Source organism: Dipodomys ordii, unplaced genomic scaffold (genome assembly GCF_000151885.1).
Source record: "Dipodomys ordii isolate 6190 unplaced genomic scaffold, Dord_2.0 Scaffold41, whole genome shotgun sequence".
Classification (NCBI taxonomy): Eukaryota; Metazoa; Chordata; class Mammalia; order Rodentia; family Heteromyidae; genus Dipodomys; species Dipodomys ordii.
The window spans coordinates 4,374,027-4,390,459 of record NW_012267257.1 but is presented as its reverse complement, the minus strand read 5'-3'; positions in this window follow the sequence as shown (position 1 = coordinate 4,390,459).

The following is a 16,433-nucleotide window of genomic DNA, read 5'->3' as shown; positions in this document are numbered from 1 at the left end:
TGTCCACAAACGCAGGGTGGGGGGCGGGGGGAGACCGCTGGCGCTGGACTGGCTGGGCAGGTCCCCGTCCCGGGCAGCCACCTCGTGGGTGAAGGTGCTGGAGCCCCCGGACCCCTGGAGCGGCCTTTGGGGGTGGTGGTGGGGGGAACCCAACCGCAGCTTTTCTTCTTGAGGGACGGTGGGACGAAGCTCAGGCGCACTGTCTTAGAATAATCCGCTCTTTCCTTTTGTTGCCTGGAAATGACAGTTGTGAGCTAAGGTCAGTGGCTCCGACTCAAGGGCGATCAATAAAAACATTTAGTTCAGTAATAAGCTGACTTAAAAAAAAAAGATGTACCCAGAAAGATGCGTCAGCATCTTGGACAGGGTGTCCCTGTACAGCCAGTGCCCCTTCTGAGCACAAACAAGTGTTTTCGTGAGCACTTCGCTGGGCAAACCTGAGGAACCCTGACCCTCTCTCGCTGGCTTCCAGCACTGGGGTGGCACCGCCATCCACGTGGGCTTAGGGGCAGCTCTAGAAATGGCCTTGTGCTAACAAATAACAAACCTAGGGGAACTAAAATCAAGGATTCTGTGGCTCGAATTACAAATTAACTGAATAAATTAATTATAAATTTACTCACTTCTCTATGGATATCTTTTCTTGTTTTAAAAAGGTTCTGGTTATAGTATATTTTTGTGTTTTAGTTTGCAACATTGTGTATGTGTGAGGGAGGGAAGGAGAGAAAGAGAGAGAGAGAGAGAGAGAGAGAGAGAGAGAGAGAATGCAATAGGTAACAATGCCTCTGAAAACATGAGGGCAATCTGATTATGTGCTAAAACTTAGTGTTCACACAAACACTTCTATCTTCCAGGTTTAGTGACATGGAAATTCCAAGCCTTTTTGCTTTTCTTGGCCTCTTTTCTCAATGTTCCCCATGGCGGTGGGGGGGGGGGGTGGAGAGGGAGACAAAAGAAGAAGAAAATTCAGTTTCACTACAACGAAGGATTTCTGTAGGGAAACTTTTTTTCCCTTCAGAAAATAATCCTTAACAGTAACTCGAGCACTGAGTTTTCTTTTTCTCATGGCTAAAGGTTGATGTTTATGCTGGCTTGTCACAAATACAATGTGTTGTTTGAAACTTGTTAAACTTAGCAGGTAGATAGAGATAATATTAGACAGGCCACAGAATATGATAAAGTAAAATATGGTGGGAATTAACTTTCAAAGGCTATGAAGGTCTTTACTTTTTCCTCATAGCTTTTCAATTAATACTTTTCAAAGTGTTTTGTGTACTTTTTCATAGTTCTGTAATCTAAAGCAGTGAACTACTTCAATAAAGATAGGGGTTGCAAAAAAGTTAATTTTGCAAGTTCTATTCAGAAGTTGTTTTGATTATTTAAATTATATCTTCAGTTAATTAGTTAAAATAATTGCTCACATGTTGATAAAATTTTTTTGTCTTAAGAATTGCAATGATTATTAATTATTACAAAGTGGACATTTACTTTAAAATACCAATAAGAAAAGAAAAGAGACAGATTAGACATCTATAGGGAAATAAAAAGTTAGATTGGTAAGAAGAACATACATACTTTGAAACAGTATAGTTTAAATTTTAATGAGTAAAATGCTAAGGACTTGTTGAAAATCTTATTTTCACTCGGAGAATATGACTTATAGTTTATTAAGATTTTATTTTGGTTGCCTTTTTTTTTTTTTGCCAGTCATAGGGCCTGAACTTTGGTCCTGGGCACTGTCCCTCAGCTCTTCAGCTCAAGGCTAGTGCTCTACCACTTGAACCATAGCACCACTTCCAGCTTTTTTGCTTATGTGGTGCTGAGGAATAGAACCTAGGGCCTCATGATTGCAAGGCAATCACTCTACCACTGAGCCACCTTCCCAGCCCCTTGCCTATTATTTTTTGAAGAACAACCCCATGCTACATAGAATGCATGAAATAAATGTAGCTAGCTGATATTTAGTAGCATTTATATTTTAATTCACAAAACAACACATGTGAGTTTGTTCATGTAGTAACCTTCATCTGCTGGTATTGGCACTGATGGCTAAAAAAATGTTTAGGTGCAAAAAACACAGATTAGCAATTTCTAGAGACTACCTATTAAATTCTGAAATCAATCCTTTACTTTCCTCAGTAATATATACTAATATTTTGGAGATTACTGTTTAGAATTTTTGTATCAAATTAAACTTAGTATTATTAAGACTATAATATATCATTAAAGTTTTTACAACTTCAAAGGCACTAGTCATTCGTGAATTTTATACATTTGCAAATGTCTCCCTATTTATCAGAACTTGAGCTCTTAGGGAGGGATGGTATACAGCCAAGAACTCACCCATTGGTTCTATGACTCCATTAGTCTAAGCTCAAAAGTCTCTAATGTTAGAGGAATATGTCCTTGTATGTCATGTATCAAATGTGTTTTGGAGATATTTCAACCTGCAACTATGCTGGGGCAAAAACAATCTACCAAGTAATTTTGATCAAACATAGGTTCAGACAATTTATTAGGCTCAAAAGTGAAAACAAGTGCATGGAATGATAGGATTCTGATTTACTTTAAAGGCAAATGCATTATAAAATGACAAATAGAGTCCTGAACATATTTCCACACCATTTTTTTCTTCTTTACAATTTTAGGAGTAACCCTTAGGCTAATGCTAGAGTTTATTTAGAGCAGAGAACTAGAACCAAATGTTGTACAGAGTGCTTACTTACTCTCTATATAGGAAGTTGTTTCTTTTCAATTTCTTACTGGGCATAAGTGATGCTTTGCATCACTTTGCAATGTGGCACACTATATGAAATCAGTCTTGTGGATAAATGTATGCATTTCTGGTATATATTATGGAGCCTGTGGCTACAGCATAGAGTTTTCTCTAGGGCAAAGCTAAGTGGCTGTAACATTACAGAGTTGAATGATGAACCAAGAATAAGAAGATGAACGTGGCTTCCCACAAATTTTGTTTTGGTTCTTTAAGCTGAAGTTTTCTAGGATGATTACACAGACTAAGTCTATCCTAAGTCCTCTTTTAAAAGCAATATTGGTAAAGGAGTCAGATTCTCCTGGAGAACAAGGCACACAAGAGTAGTGTCTGCCACACCATCACACTTTTCTATCTGTAAAGCACTTTAGAGTCATTAGTTATGCATGAGAGCAGAGAGAGCCTGTTTTTCCAGTGACCTCTGTACCTATTTCTCAGAAGAGTTCCCAGTTCTCTTGTCTTTCCTTCATATATGTAAAAGCAAAACATCAAAGAAGCAATACTTTGTCCTTGGCGACTTCCATGGAGACTGCTTAGATCAGAGAATGGAGATTATTTATGTTCATTTTCAGCGGTGTCCACTCTCCTTATTTCTAGGTATTGAGGGGAAGATGCTGAAGGGTAAAGAGGATGGGTACCATTAGATATAGCAAAACTGTAATTTGTCTCTTTCAAGCAATGGTTCTTAAAGTCCTTGATTTCATAACACCTTTACACTGAGAAAATCTTGAGGAACTCATGAAAAGATTATGAATGGAAGCCCTTTTTGTACCTGTGTATTGTATGATAGATTTAAAAGGAGAATCACAACATTTTATTACTACTCCATGTACTGTCAAAAATCACAAACAGAAGGTCTACTTTAAAATAAGTTTAAGCAAAAATGATAACTGGCTTTTGGTACCATTAGGAGGAAATAGGAAATGGTGAGTTAGATTTGCCAAGTAAAATTTATATGCTTTGAAACACTGTGATTTCAGTATTAGAAAGAAAATAATTTCATATGAATTCAACTAGTGAAAGTTGTGTTTTAAACTCTTGAGGTATGACTTGTAATTATGTAACATTTTAAGGTTAGTCTGTGCTAACACAAACAACTTTTTAATGAATGTCAGCTTATAAAGCACAAAATTGGTGTTGCCTTCCACTTTTGAGAAATGACAGGATAATGAAAGACAGTAATGAAAGACAGTTGAGCTACTTCTTCATCTGGACCTCTGTGCTTGCTTGTGAGACAATGAAAGTCAAAATCAAATAACATCAGCGAAGAAGTTTGAATAGTTTTGGCCTCAAGGATCATCCAGGTTCCAAGAACATATACTTAGAAAAGCTGTCTTAAAAATGGGCTTTTACACATGGGTTATCAAGAGGTTACTGTGTGATAAAATTTAATCACTAATATTAACATGCTAGTGTATAGGTTTGTGTTCCATGTACAAATTTTGTTTTGTGTCTTTTTAATTCCAGTATCGAGTACTGATCTGACATACCCCTTACAGCCAGGGCTTTATAGGAAAAAATGTTTATACTGTCTTAAACCTGAAAAATTTTATCGTAAGAAGGTCTGTTCTATTGTATTGTTAAAATCTATTGTAAGAAGGTCTAGGAGAGAATGACACTTAATGTTGACTAGTTTATAGAGAGTGTGTGAAACTTCATCCCTTAGAATCTATCCTTATGAAGTCATGGATTATAACAAGCACTGACTGAACCCATATCAGATCCTTTGTCCTTGACATAGAGGAGATTTGACACACTTTGACTCAAGGAATTACATGTGACAGCTAGAGTTTGGAAAAGTCATTTGGTTTTTGGAATAAGGCAGGCTGGTGAGATAGCCTGGGAAAATAAATACATGGCAAGAATCATAGTTGTTTGAGCAAGGGATGGGATTTTCTTTTTCTGCTTGCTGTAAAAAGAAAGAAAATGATAAACATGAGAGTCTGAAAAATTGACTGGTATTAGAGGACACTGGTATTTGGGCTTTGAGTGTGTCTTAGCTATCATCCTTCCTTTTAAGTGCTGAATGTCCTGAGCTCCCTTGCAGTTGTGTTGGTCCCATGACTGTACTCTGGTCAATGGAATTTAAGCAGAAAAAATGTGGGTAACTCCAGTCTTGGGTCTTGGGCTATAGTAAGATTACTTTCTCTGTGCTCTCCTCTTCTTTCCTTTTTTTTTTTTTTTGGTCCAGTCGTAGGCCTGAACTCTGGGCCTGGGCGCTGTCCCTCAGCTCTTCAGCTCAAGGCTAGTGCTCTACCACTTGAGCCAGAGCGCCACTTCCGGCTTTTTCTTTTTGCTTTTGTGGTGCTGAGGAATCGAACTCAGGGCCTCAGGCATGCAAGGCAAGCACTCTACCACTGAGCCACCTTCCCAGCCCCTCCTCTTCTTTTCAACTGGCTGGTATCCAAGCAGGTCCAGTTTTAACCAGGCAGACGATGGCAGTGCCCTAGAGATATAGAAGAGCAACGTGATAGAATAATGAATGTCTTAAGTGTGGAGTGAATCTGCCTGCCCACTTGAAATATTTAGTTTAAACTGCAACAGAGAAATGTAAGTATATCTTCATTAAGCCACTGAATTAAGGTTGGACTTACTTGTATTAGTTCATTTTAGTGTAAAACAACTGGATATAGACTGGACCATCTAGGGGGGGAAAGTGGTTAGGGGTAGGGGATGACTTATGGTTCCAAATATGACTGACAGATTCCAAGTGAACTATGCTATGTATGTATCCACTTACTTATTCATCAATCGATTTCAATGTTTAGTGTTCAGGACATGTCAGGCACTATTCAGTGTGCTGGTTATATGGGAATGAACACAATTAAAAACCTTACTTTTTGTGGACCTATTATTTGGGGGATGCATTTACAGAACATACAAATTGTACTATAATGAAAATAAGGCCAGATACTTTTGACAGAAAAAAAAATAAAAGAAACCAAGTTTTCCTATTAAGAGGTGACCTTTTGAAGAGGTGGTGGTGGATAATGAAGTGTGTGTGTGTGAGTGTGTGTGTGTGTATCAGCTCTAAGCTGAAACTACATTTAAATTTTGATGTGCCCTTGATATATCTAAAACTGTACAGAAAGAATTGGATCAGTTACCCAAGTTGTTCACTTACATCACTTAGTGAGAACAAAAAGAATTTGTGTAGAATAAAAAGAAAGCTGAAGATACAGGCAGTATAGAATTTCATCCAAGGTCTGTTGGAGGAAAAGTGATTGGAAAGGTATAAGGAAAAAGAAAGACATAAATGTAAGAAAAAGGTGACAAGATCAGGGTGGTGACAAGGAAAAATAAAAGACAATAGAAATGTCTCAGGAACTGAAGCCAGAAGTCTTCAAAGGGGCAGGTATGAAAAGCAGTGCCCCACACATCAGAAAGATCAAGGAAGATAAGGACAGAGAAAATGCCTTTGAACTTGGCTGAATGGAGGTCATTGGATACCATAAAGAGGCAAAGATGGAAGCCAGATTTAGGAGGGGAATTAGAGGGGAATATTTTAAATATAGTTCATCTAACTCTTCACCATTGTTATTGGACATTTATTGAGTGTAGTGATTCTACTGGACTGAAGTGTGATAACCCAAGTACTTGCCCAGTCCAGTTCCCAGACTTGTGAAGAATGACTGAAACTCCAGGGGTGAGAACTTCTCTTTGTCCTTTCACGTAGTCTGGAGGACAGAATTACCTAAAGTGTGTGTGTGTGTGTGTTTTTTTTTTAACTCCTTGGCTAAGTTCAAGAAGGCTCAAGATTCCACAATCTAAGCAGACAAACCAATTAGATGTTAAACTCCCAGAGGCTAGAACTAAGCTGTCAAAAGAAAAGGAATATGGAGAGGTAATTACCCAATAATTACAAGAGTCTAGGCAAAAATCTACGAGGGAGAAAAAAGCATGGCATGTTGTAAAACTGTTTGAGAGGTTAGCAATTTGCTTAGCTTTGTTGACACTAGGCTACACTATGTCACATTTCATCAGGAGGTATGATTCCCTGTTCTTTATAGTATCACATTAAAAAGTTCACTGAAAAGGCTTTGAAAACAAAGCAACAGGTTGGAACACTACATGAAATGTGAAACAAAAAATTGGTTGGACCTTAGAAATTTGGGGGACAAGAACCAAAATTCTTACATCTTTTATGATGTGATATGTACCATCCAGCTGACCCTTTGCCAGTCTGAAACACGAGGAATCAGACAGGACATAGGTTGAACTCACTGAGCAACACTACTCACTGTAGCTTTCATAGATGTTTTGGGTTCTATATTGCTTTGTGCAAGACAATTAGCGTATGTCTCCTGTAGACATTTAGAGGAAATGAAGATTAAGCAAAGTGACACAGACAGAGATACTAAATATCTAAAATACTATCTTAAGTTAATTTAGAAGGATTAGTTATTCTCTACCCAGTATTTTGTAGTAAACACAAAGGAGATAAATCATGAATCTTTAGTCAAGGTAGGAATGAAGAGAGAAAAGGCAGACTTATTTGAAGATTTTTGAGGGTCCACATAAAGGGCACAGGAAAGAAAAGCTTACTGATAGACAGCTACATATATAAAGTGTAGTGTAGAAAAGTGTATGAAGGCAAGCAAAAGAATTTCTGGTGGGCTTGGGCACAATGGCTTAAGTCTATAATCCTAGCTACACTGGAGGTAGAGACAGGGAGGGTGGAGGTTTTAGGAAAACCCAGGCGAAAAGTTCCCAGGAGTCTATTTCAAAGAATATTTGGGCCCAGAGGTGCACACCTGCCTTCATAGCTATGCAAGAAACATAAACAGGAGGATCATGGATCGAATCTACTAGGGTCTCAATGTGAAACCCTATTTGAAAAACAACTAATGAAAAAAGGACTGTGGATCTGGCTCCTGTGATACAAAAACCTGCTTAGCAAATGCAAGGACATAGTTCAATATCCCAGAATCATCAAAAATAAAAAATAAAGTATTCCAGATATGGAAAAGAACATAATCAGATTTCAAAGTGTTTATTAATAATGATTGTTTCTTTAATGCAATTTCCTCTCAGCATGATAGAGATTCCTCTCCCCCCTCCCCCCCATCCCCCTCCTCTAATTTTGGGATTAGGTTAAAAGTACATGAAGCAATAAAAGAAAAGCACCTCCATAGAGGTAAATTTTTTTTCATTATTCTCTTGTTCATAGAATTCATATTGTCAAATAAAATACATCCCAATGTACCCCTTAATGTTTTTTCAAATTATCACTGGTGTTCATACACCGTCTAGTGTGTATGTCATATATTAGCAATCAAGCATAATTTAGCCCTTATCACTGGGTTAATTTGATATCATTTGATGTTAGTTGTCTTTTTTCAAAAACAAAGAATTGATTTGACCATTTGGAAAAAAAGAATGCCATAAAAATCAAAACTACATTTGCTTGCAGGAAATTGGTTTCTTTCAGAGAGGAAAAAAAAAGCATTTTTTTTTCTGGTGTAATTGAATGATAAAAAAATCTGTTTTTATATTTGAGAGTTAATAAGAATAATTTTCATTCTCATCATTCACTACTCAGGGTGGCAACACACACCATACACTATTGCTTAACAAAAATACATAGCATCATGATTCTAAAATTGTAGAGTAAGCCGGGCACTCATGGATCATGCCTATAATCCTAGCTGCTGAGGAGGCTGAGTTCTGAGGATCTCGTTTCAAAGCCCGGGCAGGAAAGTCCGTGAGACTCTTATGTCCAAAAAATCACTAGAAAACTGGAAGTGGTGCTGTGGCTCAAGCAGTAGAGCCCTCGCCTTGAGCTGAAGAGCGCAGGGACAGGGCCAAAGCCCAGAGTTCAAGCCCCACAACCGACCAAAAAAAATTGTAGAGTAAATAAACATTCCCCACCCTTGCTGGGTTCTGAACAGGGCCTTGCGCTTGCTAGGCAAGGATGTTCCAAAGGCTGGGTTTCCTGATGCATAACACAATTACTTATGTCAGAGAAAACCATCCCCAGATACATTTACCACATCCAGGCGTTCTGCAAGAGTTCTCAGATGTCTTTGCATGGAACTGGTTAACCCTGTAGAAAGCCATCCGTTAAGTCATATGGGTGGCTATGAGGCAGGTTACAAAGGAGAACATTAGGGCCACTCCAAGCAAGATACCTACCAGGAAGATCCGAAATTACACCTATGGGCCTTCTGTTCAATGGGACAAAGTTTCAGCTCTAACCATAGCAGTTGAGCCACAACATACAATCGCGAATGGATACAAAGTCGGAGAAAGATGGGAAACCTGAGAATCATTCCCCACGTTCAAAGTTGCAATTTCATTCGTCAGCGAGTTGAACATCTTGTCAGGACTCTGGACCATGTTTGAGACACATTAGAAAATGGCTCATCCTGCCTCATCATTGACTGAGAGAGACTTCTGGGCATTTTGCTTTTAAAGTCTGTTGTAGCTGCTGTTTAATGTTTAGCTTTTATGTGCAGGGCACCAGAGTAGGCAATAATCTTACATTGCTTCTCATTCTCATCTACAATCACATAAGATGAGTGAAGCCTATTTGTCTGAAGGGGAAATAATCTCATCCAGAGAATTTGCCAAAGGTCTCAAAGAATTTGAGTAAAAGTAACCATTACTTAAACTGATTAAATCAGCATTTTGCATAATAATTCTTAACTTAGATATATGAATTCACAGAGCATGTTTACAGATGACATGTAATCAGAGAAAAATCTGAAAAGTTTTAAGGGCTGTGTTTTAAGACATTAGAATCATTATATTTTGGAAAAGCAAGATTTGTAATTCTTCAAAAATGAGACTTTGTAAATTGCAAGGGAACAGGTAGAGTTAGGACTGCACCGTTAGTGCAGCTAAAGGATCATTCCTAGTTACTAGAATGTGCCATATTTGGTTTAATCTTGTTTGTTTGTTTTTTCATTTTATCCTCCTTGGCTCGATACTGGAATCACTTCCTCCCATACTCAATTTATCTTCTTCATCCTAACTCATTCTTCAATTTCTCAGTTTGAGTGGTCATGTGACCCAGCTAGGTAACTTTCCTAACAGACTGCATTTACATGTTGGATATGTGGACCATTGCTACTTGGCAGGTCCTCAAAGTGTATATTTTCTTCCCTTTATGTTTCCAGCACCAATACAGTGTATTGTGGGGACTATAAATGAGTAAGAGAACTACTGGAAGCTGAGAAGTGCCGCACTACTTTCTTGAGAAGCAATGTCAAGGAAATAAACAGAAAAGGTTATTTCAAAATGATGACTAGGACTTACTTAAAGAAGTTGAACAAAATGAATATTGACCAAGATATATCATATTAATAAACTATATTGTTAAATGGCAACTTCTTTGTACAACTACTTAAAGATAATAATAAAAACATAAACAAACAAACTAGTAACTAAGACACCAGGAAATAGATACTCAAAAGGGAAGGAACAGGATAAAGGGAGGGGTGTAGACATTGAAGAGGAAGTAGGGAAAATGGAGTCATAAAATCCAATGCATAACCTATAAATTTGTAGACCTAGAGAAGTGGGGTTGAGAGAGATGGGGAAGAATGATCAAAGGGGTGACACTGATTAAGAGGTATTAAAATGACTTCGTTGAATGGTAACTCCTTTGTACAACTCAAGACTAAAAATACACTTTAAAATGAATATTAGAAAGTTAAAGTGTGTCTGTGAAGAGTGGGGGTAAAGGGATGTGGGCAGACAAACAGAGAGGAATGATGAGTCAATAAGTCATAGTACTCAAAGCATAATTGTGGAAAATACAACTAGAGGTCTTGAAGAACGTGGTTTGGAAAGATGGTGGGTGTATGGGGTTGATGGAAGTGGTGTCACTGTAGTTTCTTTGTACAATAGGTATAATGTGTAGGGAACAATTACCTATATAAGAAACATTCATTTAGTAACCTATTATGTAATTAACTGCATATGTGGGATTATTGTTATTATAATTAAAATGAGTGTGAGAAAAGCCTTGTCTTCTTCCGGCTTTTTTCTTTCTGCTTATGTGGTGCTGAGGAATTGAACCCAGGGCCTCAGGCATGCAAGGCAAGCACTCTACCACTGAGCCACCTTCCCAGCCCTCTTTACATTTTTTTATTCCTGGTTGATTTGTACATTGTTTTCATTTTTGTTTTTGTTGTTTTTAAGTGGGGCATGCTTTATGTTTTTACATTATTTTTTCTTTCTCTTGTTACTATTTCCTTCATTGAAATAATTACATCTTTATACTTTGGTGGCTTTTGTGTTTTTAGCTTTAGGAGTCTATGCAACATTAAATAAATTTTAGCAAACAATTAAAATATAATTAAAAAATCTTAACTTCACTGTATTTCTTTTCTACCTATTGATTGTCAACAAACATATATTTATATTACTCATATATGTATATATATGCATTTTTTGCTTAATATCCTATAATACATATTTTCTCTGTGTACTTCCAGAATCAACATCTTGGGAAAACTGCTTTGTTTTATGGGTTTTCCACTGGTTATTTACCATGGCATAGTCTAAATGCAATTCTGCATTTACCTTTACTTGTGCATGCATTATTATTTCATCATATTTCTTGGGGCAGAGATTCCTAACCTTTTAATTATGGTGAAATATTAAAAGGTTCATGAAACAACCCTCGGAGGAGCTTTGGGAACAATATAGTAGCAGAGGCTTATTGTCCCTGCCTTAAAACTGATTACGTGAAAGAACAGTGTGCACCTCTGGAAGGACCAGCAATCCTGCCATCAGATAAATGATTGCAGCCTTCCCAGGGCTGGCTCTCTTTATTTTAGCTACTGGTTGTGGAGCTGGGAAACAGAAGCCTGCATGGAGAATGAGGGCCGAGATTTTTTTTTTTAACTGAAATGTCAAGCTATGTGACTATGCCTGGCAGAAGACGACCCCCTGCGAGATGTGATAAGCTCCCGGCTGGCTCCACACACTACACTGAAAATACCGTGGGAGGGCTTCCCAGGCTGATGGAACTAATGACAGTAATAGCTCTGGGTAATTTGTCTTTTTCCTTACTGCGCTCACTCTCTACATGTGGTGCACTTTACACCTACCACCAGGCTCACATCTGGAATGCTCCGACCCTCTCAGGCCTGATTCAGAGAGGTTGGGATCTCCTGTAAAGTAAATCTGACCTCTAATTTTCTTAATAATTCAGGATTATGCTAATGTTACTCAGCAACCATCGTAGAAAAAGATAGGAGTCCCGAAGGAAGCTTACGCCCGGGACTAGAAGCGTGACCAGGTTTTCCTTGCATGTTTGGTTATATTTTTTTTCTCCTCAGCACAATTCCAATAGAGAAAATATAAATTTTGAAAAAATCATCACTGACATCATTGATTTATTGTTTGTGGTGGTAGGCATCTTATGTAGCCAGAAGAAATAGTCTCCTTCCCTTCTTTGCAATACTGATTTTTCTACCAAAGATTTATAAGAATGATAATGATAGGCTTGGGTTTTTAATTCCAACTGTAAAAAATACTTAGATAGTTAAAGAGACTGACAAAATAATTTCAGGGATAGATAAAACAGACTTCCCAGCAACTTAATCTCATAAATGCAGAGTGCTCTCAGGAAGATTTTTAACAATAAAAATCCCATTTTAGTGCAAGTTCCATGGTGAAGATTGTACTTTTAATATTGTGTTTATGTCTTCTGTTTTCTATATTTATGTAAAAATAGTTGTATTATTAAAGTATAAACATCAGAACAGATCTTCTGGAAAAACACATGAATGCTCTTAAGTTTTGAGAATGTTTGTACAACATTGGAAGGGTAAGCTTTTCAGTCTTGACTCTGAATAGAGAAGCAAAGAATCTCCATAAATTACTATGTGCATCAGTCCCAAAGAAACAAGATTTTTTTTTGCAACTATGTGGTATGAGAACTACATTGTTGCCAAGAATAAATTAAAATGTCTATTTATTGGTATGGGTATCTGAGTGATAATGTCAAAGTATTTATAAAGTTATTTCCAAGTAATAAATAGGTACATAATGTTATTATTTTTTCTTATATCTTTTTTCATATTCAAAACGGTGTTAGTAAAACATTTCATTTGTCAGGATTCACAGTGCTGCCCAAAAATATAACATGCAGGTTGTTTGTGTCAGTTAACAACTTAGGTTTTTCACAAAGTAGGAATTGTCAGAATTTTCCGACCATCATATTTTTGGCAATCATTGGTGAACAAAAAGATACTAAGTCATCTGCAATGTTTTGTCTTAATGTCTGTGACTATTGATATAGTCTCTCAAACTGCAGAGCAGTTGAAAGGCGAAAGAGTCAAAAGCCATTTTGTAAATTCTTATCTTTATCTCCAGCATGGATGGTACCGATGGATTTCAGAGATTAGAGCTTCTTCCTAATTTAGACATTCTGTGATGACACTTACCAAAATGAATTATAGAAGTTACAATTATTATTTCCTCCTTTTACGTCTGAGCCTTTAGAAAAGCTTGCTAGAGGAAAACCTTCACCTCTGAGTGAAGCCAAGAAGGTCATGGAGGTGTTGCTGCTTGAGAGGCTAATTATGAAGGGCAGACTCTACTGACTCTTTATGGGCTGTGTGTTACTGTGGGCAAGACTAGAACGTTCTTCTCTAGGTGACAGATGTGGGAAGAAAGGAACTCAGATTGTGGGTTTGGGCTTGGATAAATGCCTGAAGCATTTTGAATATGACACACTCTAACACATAATGTTGTAAGATACTGATAAGAAAACTCCTCAAAAAGCAAGGAGTCAGATTATGTAATTTTAGCAGAATCTATGTAGGGTGAAAAAAATCAGTGTATTCCACTGAATGAAACGATGACCCAGTAATGAGAAATCTATAAGAACAGCTTGTTCTTGACAAGATCAAAGCTGATGCCATTGGCGATTATTATTGATACCTTCCATTTATTAAGCACAGCACGCCCATGCATTATGTTACACAATCCTCACTGTAGCTCCAAATCTTCTATGTTGCTCTAGAGAGAGAAGCTGAAGAGCAGTGGGTAATCAGAAGGGAGACTGGAAGAGGCTAAATGTAATTTGATAGTCAAATTCTAGGATCATCCTTTTGCCTCTCATCCTTTAGTCCACTCTCCCTTCTTTTCTCCTTCCTTTTCCAATCCACTCTGGTTTTACTCTCAAGAGACAGCACATTATGTGCTAAGGAAGCAAGGTTCTATGGAAAGAAGGTGTCTGGTACACATGGGCTACAGTCCTGCTAGGTAAGTGAGCTTGGGTCTTATCCAAACTTCCAAGCCTCAGTATTGCCTTTTACAAAGCAACCCTGACTCCTAAGGATGTCCTTAGAATGAGGGGATTGTGAAATCGTGGAGCACAGTGTCTACTGTGCAATGAACACTCATTGAGTGCCATCCATTAATTCATAATGATAAGCCTCCCATTCAGCTTTTATTTTTTAATTTTTTCCTCTCCCTTAGAATCTGAAGTGGAGGTCTTTATAACAATATATCACTTTTCTGCAGCTTTATAAAATTGAAGCACATTTATATATAAAGGCATGTTTATTTACAATTTTATAAAACAGGGCCTCTTAGGATATTCAACACTGTCTGGATATAGTTATGATATGTAAAATAGTACTTCAGAGTGTTTTTTCTTCAAACCAATTTCTTCAGTTTATAGAAGCGGTAAGCATGGCACTTTGATTTAGAAAGTATTCAATGGTTTTATAGCTGATTTAGCTGATTCTTGAGAAACGTTGATAGACATTTATTATCTTGAGTTGTTCTCCTCCCGAACCCCCGTTCCTTGAGAGGCACTTTGCACATGGAAGGGGGTGCAGTGATTTAGCTAGTCCTTCAGAGAAGAGCCTTAATGGACAAATATTCTCAGACAGGGCTGTTTGCTATATTGTCATCCATTTATTGATTTAACATACGTCAGAACAATGTCTAAATTGCAATGATATGTTAAAAGGGGCCCTTGGATCTACAACAGCTCATTGTTGAGTAGAGGAGCTAGGCTAGTATACATAACCAGGTATCAATCATATGAGAGATAAACATTGAGTTCACAGGAAGAAGGAATCACCTTAGCTAAAGGATCAGGTTTCATGGATGGGTGGTTTGTGAACTTAGTTATAGAGTAGGGTGTGATTTGGATAAAGGTAAGGGTAAGTTGTTTCAGGTGGAAGAAGGAAGAAATGAAATGAACAAAGGTGTGGGAGTGATAGAGTCAGGGCTATGTGCAGAGCTCAGTGGAACCTGCTCTGTGGAGCAAAGGGTGGGGGGAGATTTTCACTTTGAGTGTATAGCTGATTCACCTAATGGAGCTTATAACCTAACTATACCTACTCTTAGGTCCCACCCCAACCTTCCACAAGTCTCCTTTAGTTTTTGTGGGGTGCAGACCAGGGATCAGAATGTGAAAGTCACAGCCTAGTTAATTTTGATAGAACTATCAAGAAATACAAATGTGACTCAGTGACTGGATGCTGTAGAGTTACTGGAGGACAAGGAGGTGGTCTTGGCTCAGGAAACACGTTGGAATTATAGAGATCTTTCTTTCTCCTCCTCCTTCTTTCCTTACATTCCTTCTTACTTTTCTTTCCTTGTTAATGTACCTGAGGCCCAGGCAAATTCAGTTAGAATATGTGAGAATAAAGTCTTTGAGTAGATACATACTTTGAAAAATTTGTTATGGGGAAAAATTTAATTACCTGCAGGAAGACCAATACAGTGAAGGCCCATGACTCCATCATGGGCTTCTATAACTATGGCCAACATTCTCATCAGGATTCCACCACCATCCCCATCTTCCCTGACTTTAAAGCCAGCCTCTGATATTCTGTCACTTCATCCATTCCATTTCAGCATGCAAAGACCCGAAAGTAAGGACTTGAAAGAGCCATCTTATGACGTAATTTAAAAAAATGTCACTGGATAGCTCATGTTCTAATTTTTAAAATTTATGTTTAAAATAATCCTTAAGTAGTTGTACAAAGGAAGTGTCATGTAACAAAGCAGTTTATAAATATAACTCCTCTTTCAAAAATATTGTTACTGTTATTTTCAAGGTGAGGTACAGAGCGGTAAAGAATACATTTCTTTCTCAACGGTGTTACCTCTTACCTCCTTTTGTCCTAGTTTGTCTCTCCTGATGCCCCTCCCCCACAAGTTGTAGAGTTCATTTTCAATATAGTGTCTAGTGTGTACACTACTGCATTTGTTCACCCTTTGTCCCCCTACCTTCCCTAAAACATGCATAAACTTATATACAAGACAAAAGGTACCCAAAGTAAGAAATCAAGAACAACAACAAAGGAGGAAAAAGCAGACAAAAAACCCACAAAAAGCAAAATAACAAAACCCTCTTTTTTTTTGCCTGGTAACCCTTGAATATGCTCATAACCCTCAATTTCTTTTTATTTTTTTATTTATCTATTTTTTTGATTTTTTTTATTGTGAAAATACTGTACAGAGGAGTTACAATTACATGGTCAAGATAATGAGTACATTTCTTTTTAAAAATTTTTTTAGTTTTATTTATTTATTTATTTTAATTTTTATTTTTTGTGAACATACTGTACAGAGGGGTTACAATTATATGGACAAAATAATGAGTACATTTCTTATCAAGCATTGCAGCCTCTTCCTTTGTTTACCCTTCACACCCCTTCCCATCCTCCCCCCCCAC